The 16,053-nt window shown below is 52.8% G+C and overlaps 1 protein-coding gene across 1 annotated transcript in view; it reads right to left on the bottom strand.

Moving 5' to 3' along the window:
* Nucleotides 1-16,053, bottom strand: part of NFASC (neurofascin) — a 169,052-nt gene that overhangs the window by 75,702 nt on the left and 77,297 nt on the right. The window contains exon 2 of the mRNA XM_004685272.2: nucleotides 10,864-10,972. The gene's annotated coding sequence lies outside the window, so the exon portion shown is untranslated. The remainder of the gene's footprint in view (nucleotides 1-10,863; nucleotides 10,973-16,053) is intronic.

Below are 16,053 nucleotides of genomic sequence, written 5' to 3'. Positions count from 1 at the left end.
GCTCTGCTACCCTTCCTCGGGCTGTGTCCCTCTGGCCCGCCAGGGCCCTGGGAACGGGCGCCCTTCGGCGGGGAGCGGTGGGCTTCATGGGGCTTTGCCGAGGCCTCTGGGGAGACCGGGCTCCCCTGCCATGACGGGGCGGCACCAGGTGGAGGAGGCAGCGTGCAATGTGGGCACTCGGCACAGACGTGGAGGGGAGGCCCGGAAGCCCCAGGCCTTTCCCTGAGTTACTGAGCAAACACCTCCTGACGCAAGCGCTACTTGGGGATTTTCATTACACTGAAAATTCCCTCTAATTATGCTGGTTGAGGTTTCTCTCATCTTCAAACAAATCAAAAGATCGTTCCCTGCATCCCACAGCTTCTCCACAGAGACCAGAACTTTCCTGGCCATCCCTTCTCAGGAAACCGTGTGTGTGTGTGTGTGTGTGTGTGTGTGTGTGTGTGTCTGTGTCTGTGTGTCTGGGTGTGTGTTCCTGGCTTCTGCCTGCACTGGTCTAGCTCCCAGTCACTCCTCTTCCTCCCTCTCCGGAACTCTCCTCACAGACTCCTGCAGCCTCCCCATGGCAGGTCCAGGGTTCTGTGTCTGTCTTCCTAGACCTCCCGGAGGGTCAGCCATTGCTAGCCACTCCTTCCACCCCTTCCTCCCAACATTCTTTCCTCTTTGGCTCCAGCACACCCCTCTGGAACTCCAAGCTGCAAGGCGGCACCCACCATGTGGCCAGACCTCCCCAGCTGGTATCCTCAGTGCCTCTCCAGGGTCCTGCCTCTCACCTCTGCTCCCATCTCTGCTGTGGGACCCACCCCAGTATCCGAGGCAGGCATGTGGCCTCCACCTCTCTCGTGCCCCACAGCAGGCACTCAGGTCCGGGACTCTCCCTCCACACATCAACTGCCTCGCAGAAGATGGCTGAGGTCCTTGCTTGGTCTCCCCTGATCCAGTCTCCCGTCACAATGACAAGTTTTCCCTAAACCTCAACCTGATTATGTCAGTGTTTGGCTGGAAACCTCCCGCGTCACCCCATTCGTCTGTGAGACCGAATCCAAGCTCCCCCCGGGGAGCATCACGTCTTGGGGGGTGAGGTCCTGCAGGCTGCACCCGAGCCCTCGGCACTCCTGACTGGATGGTGTGCCCTTGGCTTGCTCGCCGGCTGCTCACACCCACCACGCTCGAGTCGGGCCACCCCTTCCTACTGGGTCCACAAGACCCCACTGCTCAGACAGCTGCTGGATGAGGAGCCGGGTGCCTGCCCTGAGGGTGCCCCCACGCCAGAGGCCAAGTCCCTCTCCATGCTTCCTGAAACCTGCTCCACCCAGCACCCTGTGGTAAAACTTGATGCTTAGACAGTAACTATTTTAGCGAGCAGACAGCCTCTGTACATGACGGGATTTCACCCCATACTGTGACAGCCATCTTATAATTCTTATTCCTTCCTTCCTACTGAGCCCAAGTGCCTTCATGCTTGTAACCATCACGTAAAGTCCAGAAGAGACCTGTAATCTCTCCCTCACTCTCCCATTGGGATGCGCTGGGCCACTCTCTGCCCTACAGAATCCTCATAGGAAAAAAGCCCAGAGGTGAGGTCCTCAGACCACTCTTCTATCTCTCCCATTCCACTTCCTTCTCAGACACCCTGAGGGTGTCATGGATTCCAGGCTGGGAAACAGGGTTAGGATGATGCTAGTCGTGGGGGAGATCACAAGCCTGGAACAGACTATGTTCCGTATGAAGAGCCTCTGAGGCTTCAACAACAGTTCTGCAGGTACTCTGAGGCTGTGCCCCAAACCGATACCGCAGGGAACCCCAGCAGGAGATGCACTGGACACGTGCCGGCAATCAGAGCTGAGACTAGACGCTGGTTAGAGCTGAGAGTAGAAGCGTCCGGTGACGAGGGAAGTACTAGGAGCCGCCAGGGGTGAGGATGCCGCGGCTGCAGGCACTGGAGGGAACAGAGACTGTGGGCAAGGCAACGAACGCTCAGCCTGCATCTCACACACGCACACACGCACGTACCCACACGGACACACATACACACTCGGCTTACTGCTCCCTTGCCGGGAGGAGCTTGCTCAGAAAGCAGAGGGGAGCTGACACCCAAGAGGAAGCAGGCCCAGCAGGACGCGGAGTGGGCAAGGCCTGCGTGTGAGCCGGGCCGAGGGCTCAGGTCACGCGCAGGCCAGCGGCTCAGCGGGACCGGGACCTGGGGATAAGGTATTTCCCAGGGGTTCTTTCCTAACACAAACCACGGTTGCAGGTGATTTATGCAGGAGAGTAAGCCACAGCGACCTACTCCCGCTCGCTGTCTGTCCAAGGACAGAGCCAGAGCCAGGCGTGTCCTGCTGCAGCTGGCCTCCAGCCTGTCCGTCTCGGCCGAGATAGCAGTCAAGAGCCAACCTAAAAACCTATACTCCGTGCTCAAGTCCCGGGCCCCTCTCGGGCGGCAGGTTCATGGGGACACACAGGTCCCATGCCCAGCTCGCCCAGCCTGGCCTCCAGTGTCTTCAAACATGCCCGAGAGTCAAGCGCCTTCAGCACCTCGCTCTGCTCTGCTGAGGCCAGAGGGAGGGAAGTGGTATTCCTCCTCCTTACAGGGTCAGGCCCCCCTCGGCCAGGGCCCCCTGAGGCCATGCATCCTCGGAGAGTAGGGACCGTGTTTCTCAGGTCTCCCCAAGATGTCCCTGCTATGCCAAGGGTGACATCCTCCGACCTGGGGGACACGCGTCCCCACACTCCTCTCTCACACCAGGTGCTGAGTGCCCTGGGCTCATGGCCGTGGCCTCTGGGCACGTGACGGTCACCTGATAAGCTGCCTCCTCTCACTGGAAGACAGTTTATTCCGGCAACGAGCCGGTGAGCTATAAAGCTAACACGGCACTGTCCGGGCTGTCATCACAGTCCACGCCTGGGTGATGGAAACAGCGGCATGGGCCACCCCGCAAACCCAGCCAGCCAGTCCCTGCTCAGAGACACTCCCCCGCCGTCTGAAGCCGCCCCGCTCCCGCTCAGCACTTTCTGCCCGGCCACAGCAGGGCCACGCTGGTCCCGTGGCACAGACAGTCTCAGACCTGACACTCCAGGCAGCAGCTCCAGCATGGCCACTGCCCCCCGGGCTCCTCCCCTCACACTGAGGCCTTGGGTTCAGCTGCCAGGTCTCAGTTCTCCTCCAGCAGAGGAACTGCCCTGGGCCCTGCTCTGTGCCCAGCTCACCTCCTGCCCTCTGGTCCCACTCACCCCAACCGACGTCTCTCTCATGCCAAGGAAGGAGCCAGGCAACAGATGGTGGCCCGAGTCTGTGCCCCTCGCGGGCCCTGGAAGGCCCAGTGGGTCTCCGAGGAGGCTCAAAATGCCACCTATTGGGCCCTCCCTGGCGGCGCAGCGGGTTAAAGCACAGCACTGAAAATGCCACCTATTGATCATGTGGTGCCAGGCGAGAACACCAGCCGAGGGGGGTGGGCTGAGGGGGTCACTGGGGGACCCAGAGTATGCCAGAGCATGACATGCAGGCATCTCCCTCTCACCCCACGCGATGCCCGCGCCGCTCGGCCTTGAGAGGAAGCTCACCACAGTCCTCCCTCCGCCCTGGGAGCCGCCCCACGCTCCAGGCACGCAGGCTCCCGGGGCCTCACTCACCAGCCTGCTCCTAGGTCCCTGGCCAGATCCGTGCCCCGAGGAAGGAGTCCAGCTCCTTCGCCTGTGCAGGTCCAACCAGCAGTCTTCGAGGGTTTGCCAACAGCCAGGGAGACCCTGTGTATGGATTCGCCCCCCCCCTCCTCCGCCCCTACCGTCAGGGCTGGAGCGGGTGGTCTCCATCTGCTCGTGGCTGTGTTTCATGCTTGGCTCCTTTCATTGTCGGGGTGGGGTGGGGGAGCGATCTGGGCGGCGTGAGGGGCTGTGTTTAACCACTGCCAGTGCTTGTCTGTGGACCCGGCCCCTCCTCCCCAGCCGAGGCGAAGTTCACAGAGGCCACAGAGTCTTGGCAGAAGTGGGGGTGGGGAACAATGGTATCAGGTGGCCCCAATTCCTGTTTGGGGAGGGGGTGGTGGGGGACACCTGGGTTTAGGATTAGGGATTTGGCTGGAAACAGCCGTTTCCTGCTCAACACCCAGAACTAATCTTTATACGTTGAAAACTGAACCACTAGGGTATTTATTAAGTTGGGGCTGAGGGAAGGAGGGGGTGGCAAGAGGGGAGGGGAAGAGACCCTCTCCTATGAACTCATGCTTCCCATGAATACCCAGGGACCTACAGGGCGAGCCAGAGTCCCCCAAGAAGGCTGCATCCAAGAAAGTGTCCCCGATTCTAGGGTGGGGGTGCACACACCTCACCACCAGGCAAGGCTGCTTGGGCCACTAAGCCCCAGAGTGCAGACAGTGCCCTGCTGGGCCTTTCTCTCAACAGTATAGGTGGTGGCACTAGCTTGACTCCTTAACCATCTGCTGTGGGCCCTGCAGGCTGCCTGCCTTCTTCCCGATTACAACAGAGCTGCAGTGCACACGTGTGGAAGAAGTGAGGTGGCCGCCTCACCCCTTTTGATGCCAGGTCCCCCCTAGGCTGGCAGAGCGAGGGAGCCCAAGGACACCAGTCACCCGGGCCACAGCCCACCCAGAGCCCCGCTCAGGCCACAGCAGGACTGCCTGGGGAGGATATCGCTGGCATGGTGGCCATCGGCCAGCTCCCTGAGCTTCCTTGGGCTGTGCATTCCTCAGTATCAGGGAACTTCATCCTCTGAGGGCAGGGTGGAAACCTGCTTCCAGTGCAGCCAGTGCAGCCACCTCCCCCCACCCCCACTGTGTTGTGGCCATCTGTGAAGGTCTATCCCTCAGGCTCCAATCACTGGCCCTGCTTGTGGCCAGTCTCCCCTATAGAGGCTAGCCAACTAAGCAGGCCGTGGATACAGGAGCTGACATGTGACAGAGCTTGCTAGGTGTGCCCCAGCGTCAGTCCCACTGCTGGGGGGCTGACTACAGGAATCGAGAGACAGCGGGGGAAGACACTGGGAATCCTGCCACCTCCCCTGGAGAGTTTCTTCTCTTGCAACTCCTCATTCACCCCCTCAGGGAGGAAGCTTCACAGCAATTAGAGGCATATTCTTCCTCACAGTTGGAGAGAGAGGGGTGCGAGCTCCTCAGGCCTCTCTCCAAGTGGGTGGAGGAAGTATAGCTGCCTCTCCCTAAGGCCTGTGGAGAGGCCTAAGCAGAAAGCTGGAGGGGAAGGAATCACTCTCCTTGTGGCAGGCCCCAAGGGTGGGGCTCCAGACTTGGGTGGGGGCAAGGAGGAAGTCAAGTGGAAGAGAAGGTGGAGAAGAGGTAGAAGACTGGAAAGGTACATTTGGATGTAGATGAAAAGACCTTAGGGTCCTTAAAACAATGACCCTATGACCCAGCAGTTTTACTGGAGAACTGAAGTGTATGTCCACACAAAACCTAGTCCATGAACATTTACAATAATGTGATTCGTAATAGAGTAGAAACAATCCAACACGGGGAGGTAAAGTGTGGTACATCCATATGCTGGAATATTACTCAGCCGTGAAAAAGAATAAAACTACTATATTTGCTGCAGCATAGATGAACCTTGAAGACATCATGTTAACAGCAAAAAGCCAGACACAAAAGACCACATATTATACCATCCTATGAACACAATGTGGCTGGAGCAGGCAAACAGCAGTGAAAGCAGAGTGGAGGTTGCCTGTAGCAGGGTGGGGAGTGATTGCCGGGAGGTCGGGCTGTCTAGGCTACGCTATGGGAAACGTTCTCCAGTGCACTCAGAAGGTATTAAAAATCACTGTTGTATACTCTTGATGGGTAAATTGTACGGTATGTGAACCATATTTCAATAAAACAGTATTTAAAATGTTAATGAGAAAAAATATACTAAGGGCTTGGGAGGATCTAATTGTTAGAAAGTGTGATGTTTTAAAAAGGAAAATGAATGACTAAATGTATACGCAGTTACAGACGTTCAAAGGGACTTCATTACGTTTACTCTCTGGATCAGGCAAATGACTATCAAAATTTCGGCATTCAGGATGACACTTGTAACATGTGTCCATTGAAATTAAAAGTTGAGGAAGAATTAGGTTTGGGGATTCCTAATTTTAAGACGTTCAATGCTGACTCAAGCTGCATTGAGTGGGGCACACTCTCCAGCCGTCTCCCCAGAAAACTGCAAAATGCCTGCAAAGGGCAGCCCGAAACCTCCCTCGCTCTCAGCAGCTTTCCAAAAGGGCCATTTTCCCCTTCAGCCCCAGCTGACCAAGGGCTCCCAACTCCCTGACCGGTGAGTCCATTTGGAGTCCAGGACTCTGTCTATCTGACAACCCACCATCTGGACCCATCTGCTCACGACGTCACTCACGTAAGCTGCTTACTTGGCCCCTATTTGTGGGATCCCAGCCTGGTTCAACAGCCATCTGAAAACCACAGGCTGAGCTCAAGCAGGAGAGCAAACAGGGCAGCAGCTTGAGGTGCAGGGAAGAGGGGTGGCCGGCAGTCCCTCCCACTGACTATGGCCTCCTTGTGGAGAGGGCAGTGTTTTTGACCTTCCTGGTGCTTTTCACAGGAGCCAGTACAGGTTTTTTTGTTTTTGTTTTTAGATTTATGTATTTACTTATGCATAAAACAGTTAGGGTCTAGGGCAGAGGTACAGAGGTACAGAGGATTCAGCAGAGACAGAGTGGGGTCAGAGGCAGACTGACTAAAACACCGCTCAGGGGAGCAGCAGGTGAGACAAGAGAGGTCTGCTGCGCCCTGTGTGTCCCTCGCCGGGGATCGAACTCAAGCTGCAGTGGCTGGCAATAGCTTGACAGTGCTGAGATGTAACCCCTGCACCCTGCCAGTACCACCTTAAAGCAGAACTGGGCTAGGCATAAGTCAACAAGGTGAGGTAGCAAGGAGCCAGCAAGCATCCCCGCCCTGGATCAGATGTAGTTTCAAGAGAGAGGCGTCAGCCTAGGGACACACACACCTGCGCCTCCAGCCCACCTCCGCCATTTACCTGCTATGTGTTCTGTAGCGCTTCACTAACTCTTTCAGACATGCAGGTTCTTGTCTTTACGAGTGGGAGAAATGCACTTCTTTATCAATTCAATGAATTAACTTAATTCACCTTTAAATGAATTAATGAGATGATGTACACATGCAGCAGCTAGCCCAAGTCCAGCCACACCTGCACAGCGGCGACCAACCTGGACGTCTGAGTCTACAAATCTACTCTGCGGATCTACAGACCTCACAGTGTTCGGGCAGATCGTCAGAAGGCGGCTCGGTGGGCAGGATTTGCCACTCACTCACGGCCAACGCATCTCCACGGGCAATGCCCACTTTGAGCCAGGAGAAGGGGGGCGTCCAGAACACCCCAGACCAACCAAAGCAGCCCTGGGATCCCCTCCGTCCTGTCCACCCTGGTCTCTTTAACCAAAGCACTGACAGTCCTGGAGACCCTCCCCCTCACACGTACCAGCTTTCCCCCAGTGCCCTGTGACCTGTGACACCAGCAGCACCTGCTGGAGGGGACCGAGGGAGGGCGCTGGTCCAGTCCTTAGAGGTGGCTGCTGTCTCAGCCTGGCTCCCCACACTGCAAGCACAGCACACCCTCAGCTGCGCTCCTATCTGAAGTGTGACGGGCGCGGGGAGGCGAGAACCACTAGTGACAGCGGCGGGGCAGGGAGAAGCGTCTGTTCCCACCCAGCCTCCAGCTCTGGGAATTTACATCCATCATAGACACCAGTGTGGGGCCAGTCACCCCTGGGCAGGCTACTGCAGGTTGCAGGAGGTGGGAGAATGCGGCCTGGAGGAGGCGGTTGGGACAGACAGATGAGAAGCACCATGAGCCTAGAAGTCTGTGCAAAGTGCTGCCAGCACAGCGCTGGCTCCAGAGAGGCCCTGAGTAAGCGCAGGCACCTGCACCCCCCAGTCCTCGATTGAGTCCGCTATTAGAAACAGAAACCCAAAGGGTGTTTTGCTGTCTCCAACCAAACAGCCCAGCTTGGGTAGAAAAGTGGTTTTAGCAGAGTCTTAGGAGTAGCTGTGACTGACCAAAGGAATCCCCTGGGGAAACTGAGGGCCTGGGGAAGCAGGGTGCTTTCTGCTCTGAGGGCCCAGTGCCCAGGAGGGGAGCTGGGAGAGCTGCAGCATGGCCCAAGGGGTAAGGTTTGCTCAGCAGGAGGGAAGGTGCCTCCTGCTAGGGTGGGGGGAGGGAATCGGGAAGCAGAAGCCTGGGGCAGCTCCAGATGGCAGAGGCCTGGGAACAAAAGGAGGAGAGTCAGGGAGAAGGCGGCAGAGAAGGCGGGCTTGCCCCTGGGGCTTCCTAGAAAAATCAGATTCACACTTGGAACCTGGCCGGAGGCTTGCTCAGAAAGAGCCATGCTGTTTCTGCATGACTCCGGTGCTTCGGACCGGCAGTGAGCGACCCCGAAACACACGGGAGCCTGGCCCAAGGGTCATGAGGCTGGCTGAATCCTGGCTTCCACACTGGGCTTTGAATTTGGGAGCCGACACCTTCCTACCATGGGCCTGACTTCCCTTATCTTCTCTGCATGTCTGTCACCCGTAGAATGGGGGTCACACACGTGGCTGTGAGGTCACGCTAGGAGACTCAGGGTGAGCGCAGTGCCCGGCTGGCTGTGATCATCGTAAGGACGGGGGCTATGGCCAGCTAGAGACTGGCTACGCCCTCGAGAGCACCTGTCGCGTATCTGGTGTCCTTTTTCTTTTTGTCTCTGAGTGTCTAAGGGCCTCTGGACCGTTCCTGATGTGGGGGTGACTTAGACTGGAGGAGGCAGCATGGTGTCCCACAAGGAAAACAGCCCACAATGCAAGACACAAAAGCGTGGACTCTACCACCAAGAGAGGCCTCGGTTCTCAGCCCGGCCACACGGGAGGCTGACACCTCTCTCGTTCATATCCAGAAAGCCGCTTGAGAAAATGAACATAAACGGACACACTTATAACCAAGCCCTGAACCTAAGCGGGGGTAAGCCTGTGAGTGTCCCCAAGCGCAGACTAGAATGCTGCAGCAGACAGGAGGCAGCAGGGCGGGACTCGGCCTCAGCCTGGTGTCCCCTGGGCAGCAACACTGTCACCATCAGAGACTCAAGCTGCTTGGGAGGACTGTGAGGGAATTGGGGGCATAGGATGGAAAGCAGAGAGGGTATAAGAAACAGTAACAAAAGAGGGGGGACAGTGACAAAGTTGGGACAATTCCTAATTCTGTCACCACCCCGGCAATCTGTCCCCATGCCACTTTATATTACCATCAAAGGAAGCTGGGGCCCTCCCTGGTGGTGCAACGGGATAGGACGCAGCACTGCAAGCTGGCCACAGTTGCTGCAGTGCAAGTTTGACCCCCGGCCCCGGAGGTGACCCACATGGCGCGGCAGACCTCTCCTGGCCCGCCCGCTGCTCCCCTCAGCAGTGGACTTCGTCAATCTGCCTGTTCTGCCCTCTACTGTCTGGTGAATCCTCCCACCACCCCCTACCCCGCATCTCTGGCCTGTACCCCAATTCTGTATGCATAAATAAATGAATCTTAGAAAAAAAGAAAAGGAAGCTAGTAAGCTAGAGTTCCCACAGTACAGCAGGTCTTTGAATAAACTTCCTCCATCATTATGTTGTAATGTTGGTGTGAAGACCCAGCCTTGGTCCACACTGGAACTGCTTCCTCTGAGGACTGAGCGTGTCATACATCACTTCACCTAAAGCCACTGCTTCCAAGAACCAATCGACTCCATTAAGTATGAAAGCAGTGTCAGCATGTTCAAGTTCAGTATCTGGTACCAGTGACAGGGCTGGGGGGAAGGCGTGGTCAGGAGGATCTCCCAGGTGCTCCCTGGAGCCTGACACAAGCGGCAGCCTCAAGAACTGACAAAGGAATCCGCATTGCAGTGATAAGTGCACCTGAGCTGTGCTGACGGAGCCCAAATAAGAACTGTGGTTCACTGATCGATTATACGCTGGGCTTGTTTAACCTTCAATCCTTGCAACAAGATACTCATCATTATTCCCATGCACAACCAGGAAAGTGAGGTCCAGAGCAGTTACTAACTGCTGTTAGTGGAGCTGTTTGTGGTCAGGAGCCCAAATCCATGCAACAGGGTACTCTGCTCCCACCTTCCTGCCTCTCTTCTAGGTACCCCCACCCCTCTGACTCTGGGAGGACAGCAGACATCTGGGGAAGGAGGTGGGGGTGGAAAACAAACGACAAGCAGCAGGTGCTCACGCTCAGGAAAGAGGCAGCCTTTCTCTGCTTGGCCTCTGGCTCAGACTCCCCCACTGGGCAGCGTCCAGCCTTGGTGCCTGCCAGTTCATCGTCTGTTCAAAGTGTGGCCCTGACTTCTTGCCTGTCCTTACCTACCACCTCTGGTCTGAAAATAAAACAACAGTTGCTGGCGACAGCAAGGAATTTTCATCCAGAATGGAACAATGCAGGCCCTGGACACAGGCCATGGATTCAGAGTTGTCCATCTGCCAGCGCCCATATGCCCCACCCAAAGGAGGGGGTCCTTGGACTGCCCCCCATATGCCAGGGCTGTCACTCAGGAGGCTCCCACATTGTGGAGGCCAGACTAAGTGGGGAACACAGGTCATGAACAAGACTGTCTCCTCCCAATTTTTCAATTAAGGTGGACAGTTGGGACAATGGGCAGCTGAAGCTGACTAACTGCTTCTGCTGGAGACGGGGTCACGCTTCTTCAGCATCAGACTCCCTGCCAAGGGGAATCTGAGGTTTGACTCTGGCTGACTGGGGTCAAGATGACTCCTCAGAAAATTCTGGGGGCTAAAGAAACTTCTCTCATCAAAGCAAAGGGGTGGCAAGATTCCCGCCCAGCCCCCCAAGGACCCAGGTCCCAGCCCCACTCACCGTCTCTGCTTCATTCAGCCTCCTTCTTGCAACACTAGACAAAGCTCCCCTCCAGTCCACAGTGGGAAGGAAAACTCCAGTGTCCCAAATTGCACATAAGTCAATCAACCTGTTTCAATGCAAGCACAAAGATGAACACCAGGGTCACTCCAGAAAGGAGAAAAAAAAAAAGGCTTTGTGGTTTGCAGCTTGTTCATTCACTGGGGAAATTACATCTCTGTCCACACCCATTTGGAAAGTTTTATATAGCATAACAGCATCTTAGTCCAAAGTTCAGAACAGTTCAAGAACTGAGGCAGAAGCTGCAAGAGGCTTAAATATTTGGGGGGTGGGAGGAGAAGGTCATCTCTCTCATCCAGAGATCATTACTAGTGCCCTGACACCATAATCTAATTGCTGATTCCCTATTCACCTAAAGGAGTTAAGCCATATCTCAAAGAATCTCTCCTTTACCCAAGGGAGAGTTTACATATAATTATCTCATTAATTTTCTTCACTTACTTAGGAGAATTACCATGTTTTTCTTTCCCACTTAGAGATAATCAAACTGAGTTCAACATAAATGAATCTATAAAGCATTGGAAGGAGATTCAACTTTAGGGCCTGGGGACATGGGCTTTTAAGTTCTGTGTCATCAAAGGTGGGTCACTTTTCTGCTTGTGCCTCAGTTTTCTAGTCTGTAAAATGGGGTGAAGGTACAGGAGAGTGGCCAAGTTGGCATTTTACAAGTTCAAATCCCAACTCCAGTCCTTTTTGGGAAATCATTTAGCCATTCTCAGCACAGAGAACCTACTTCACTGGATCATTTGCTTTACCACTCCTCAAAGTGTGCCTAAAGGGGATGATAAAGGCCACCTTTGCAGAAAGGAATGTGACAATAGCTGTCAAAATAAGCCAGCATGTACTCTTTGACCCAGCAATCCCAGTTCTAGGAATTGAAACAAAATATATCCTGTATTCCCTTGCTGTGGTCTCTGAGACTATTGTTATGTGAAAAAAGCATGCTAGGAAAACATGTGTTTGCTATGCTATAATTTATTTAAGAAATAAATGGAGGAATGCAAAGATATACAAGTATTCACTTATGGTTTTTGAAAAGTAAAAGCACAAGGCGAAATTTTAGAGGCCTTTTGGGAGGGAGGGATAGCAGGAATGGGAGGGGATGGGCTGAAAAATGTATTTTGAGTGTGACTTGTTTTACAGGTTTGCTTTGGAACATGGAAATGTCTAACATAATTATAAGACAATATTTTCAAAAGAAATCCTTGAAATGAAAATAACATGCAACACATGTTTCAGTGTCCAAGTGGTTGGCAAAATTACACAGAGGATCAAAACAAAGTGATTTGACTGTATATCCTTGGAGGGATTTTATTTAAAAAAAGTCCTCCCCCCCAAAAAAGCTCAACTTACTGTTTTCAATAATCATATTATTATTCTGAGATTTTTACATCTTTACTGTGGGATAAATCAAGTGAGAAATAATGCTGGTATTGCTGAGAAACAAGATTTTCTTGTTGAAAGGAGCTATAAATGTTAAGCTTAATAAGATAGGCAAAATTCTACTACCCTGATTATGAACTGGGGAACAGGAGGAACTCCATATGTTTTCTCTCTCTTTCTCTTATACACACAGACACACACACACACACACACACAGACACACACACACACACATACACACACTAGCTGTGTTTACTGAAAGGCCCAGAAACAGGGACCTTCCTAGGAATGAACACCCCCAGCAATCAGATTATGAACTCTAAGTACCAGCTCTCCCAAAGAAATCAGTTTTCCTTGGAGAAATGCCCCATACAGCGAGCATACAAGCTTCACACGTACAGAACATCTCATCAAATGAGAAAAATACATGAACATCAAATAGTCAAGCCAGAAGGACTCAGAAGCCGAACAGGGAAGGCTTCCCCGGCCCAGCAGAACATCACCAAGGATCATAACTGCATCGATTCAAACAGAAAATATGTTGTAGATCTGCAAATCCCTAATAACCCCAAATAACTCCTCTGTCACCTTTAAGAATGTTGGGGAGGCTCTCCTTGGTGGCACAACAGGTTAAAGCATAATACTATGAAGCTCTCAGAAGCCAGTGCAGCATGAGTTTGATCCCCAGCCAGGGAGCTGACCCACATGGTGCAGCATGGAAAGACCTCTCCTTTCCTGCCCGCTGCTCCCCTCAGCAGTGTATTTCAGTATATCTGCCTGTTCTGCTCCCCACTCTGTCTCTTCTGTCTCTGGTGAATCCTCTCACCTACCACACCTCTAGCCTGTACCCCAGCATAAATAAATAGAACATTAAAAAAAAAGAACGCTGGGGAAACACTTCACTAACTTGAATACTGGTCAATAAAGCAATAGGAGGACAGGGATGGTGCAGCCTTGTGCTGGTACCTGTGGGAGAGTGAAGGACATGCCAGGTGCATTAAGTTATTTCCCTTTGTACCTGAAACATTTTCAAAATAAATTCCTAAATGGCAGTAGAGATGGAGAATTAGCCTGCTAATTCTTGAAACGCTTTTAAACTATAGGCATTTAATCCCCACAATAAAGGATATACATATTACTCATATTTTTCCATCAGGGGAAACAGGTGTGAAGACCCCACTGAATCAGGACGAAAGCCCACATGTTCTTATCCCAAAGGCGCACTATTTAACAGCTGCCACTACACTCTCCCCACTTGTATGTTTAAGTTAATAAAAATGCCCTTGCCGGCCCTCCCTGGTGGTGCAGCGGGTTAAAGCACAGCACTAAGAAGCTTAAGCCACTTCTGCATGAGTTCGATCCCCGCCTGCCCCGGAGGTGACCACATGGCGTGGCAGACCTCTCCTGACCTGCCCGCTGCTCCCCTCAGCAGTGTACTTCGTCGATCTGCCTGTTCTGCTCCCCACTCTGTCTCTGGTGAAGCCTCTCACCGCCCCTGAGCCTGTGGCCTGTACCCCAGTTCTGTATGCACAAATAAATAAATCTTAAAAAAAAATGCCCTTGCCTATCTCAGAGTATTGAAAGGCTGCAATGAGATCAAGTATGGGAAAGTACAACTCTTTGCACTAATATTTTACTATAATCTGAAAACTGGGGATCGGATCGGCCTTCTGGGGTTGCTGTCAGGGTCATATGAAACCTGTGATTTGAAGAGAGATGGACAGAGATAAAGACAGAACAACCAGGTGGCACAAGGGGTTTTTGCAGCACCAGGAAGCTACTGCAGCCCCTGCAGCACAAGTTCAACCCTGGCCAGGGAGCTGACCCACATAGCGCAGCAGACCTCTCCTGTCTTACCCACTGCTCCTCTCAGCAGTGTTCCCCACTCTGTCTCTGGTGGACCCTCTTACCCCCTGCACCTCTGAGATATACCCCAGTATTTGTATACATAAATAAAATAAAATCTTTTTTAAAAAAAAAGACCCAACAACCACTACCGATGAGTGAGGTAATAATTACCACCAAGGCTTTTATACATCACTCACAGGACTTCACATTAGAAAAGGGAGACTCGAAACGTAGGAGACAGACTCACCACCTGACCCAGGCTGGGAAAGCTGCAGGAAGGACACTCAGGCTCTGGGGAGGAACAGGGATCAAGGCGGACACCTGATACCCCATAGAGCGAGTGTCAGACAGATAGGAACTTTGGCCAAGTGGCTGGGGGCCTCGGTGCTGCCTCCCGGCGCCAGCAGACCAGCCCGGGGTCCAGGCGGCAGACACCTGCACCACACTCTGAGTGAGGTCTGGGTTGGAGGGGGTGGAGGGGCGCTGCTCCCCAGCACTCAGCAGAAAGCACTGGGGTCAGGCAGGTGATGGGAAGGAGGGTCTGAGGGTGCTCCCAGCTCCCCAACACTCCTCCCGGTGTTCTCAATGTCTGTCCGGGGACTGACAAGCTTGCAGGTTTCTTCTCAGCAAGTGTTTATTCTCAGCCTGCTCTTGCCCTTCCATCTGCCACAGAATAAAAGCAGGCCTGGGGAATCTCTAACACGCTCGCACCTTGGAACTCTGACTCCGTAAGTGTGTATTTCTGAAGAAGCACAAAGTTAAACTCCCAAGCCTGGCTCAGGTGAGCCTCCCCCTGGATCTTTAGTCTGTGATCAGAGGCCAAAGACTCTCTTTGTCTCTGGAGGTTCCTGCTTAATCATTAAAACAATTATTTTGTTTGTTCTTCGAATAAGTAATCCGTAATTGTCTACACATTCACAGACATGTGAAACTATAGCACGCTCTATGTATTTTCCCTCACCTCACTATTTTTATTTAACAACTACTTTATTTTTCTCTGTTGACTCACATACAACAACTTGATTACTTTCAGCAGCTATGGAACATTTCGCTGCCTGAATATATCATGACCGTTTACTCAGATCCAAACGGAAATTTAGGATTCTATAATCACTGAACGTGGAAACCCACTACAATCCACATCTCTGGTTAAGTTCTATTTCTCCCTTTCACAAGACTGTTTTTAGGGTGTATCCTTGAATGCAGAATTTTTGGGCCAAAGGGAATGTGGTCTAATCACTCTCCATGGAGAGCTGTGATGATTTATGCTCCATAAGCAGCAGATGAGGGGTCCCTGGGCCCTCTACATCCAAGGTGTCACGTTGTTGTTTGTTTTGTTTTTTAATTTTTAAACAGATTTATTTATTTACTCAGAACTGGGGTAGCAGGCCAGCGGTTCAGAGATGATGGGAAGATTCACCAGAGACAGAGTGGGGAGCAGAACAGGTTGAGTGACAACGGACACTGCAGAGGGGAGCAGCGGGTGAGTCATGGGAGGTCTACCACGCCATGTGGGTCACCCCTGGGGCCGGGGCTCAAACTCATACTGAAGCAGCTGCGGCTAGCTTGCAGTGCTGCGTCCTAACCTGTTGCATCACCAGGGAAGGTCTGTTGTTTTAATCTTTGACAAGTCCATCAATGCTCAGCAACAGACATGTTTTCTGCGATTCTCTCACTGAGGCTGGGCCCTTTCGTTTTCTTGGAATTCTCCTGTTCTTTGTTCATTTCTCTACAGAGCGGTTGATTTATTCTTCCAGTTTTCAGGAACTTGTCCTAGGAAACTGATCTTTACCTGTGAGAGGATGGAAGATGGTCCAAGTCCTTGTTCCTATCCTGACATTTTCATGAGTTGGTTTTTTTGTTGATCCCTGGTTTGTGCCATACTCAGGTCTTTTTCTT

The sequence above is a fragment of the Condylura cristata genome, unplaced genomic scaffold (genome assembly GCF_000260355.1).
Source record: "Condylura cristata isolate star-nosed mole 26May11 unplaced genomic scaffold, ConCri1.0 scaffold00018, whole genome shotgun sequence".
Lineage (NCBI taxonomy): Eukaryota > Metazoa > Chordata > Mammalia > Eulipotyphla > Talpidae > Condylura > Condylura cristata.
Note: the sequence above shows the minus strand (reverse complement) of the source record. Positions and strands in the feature narration are given on the sequence as shown.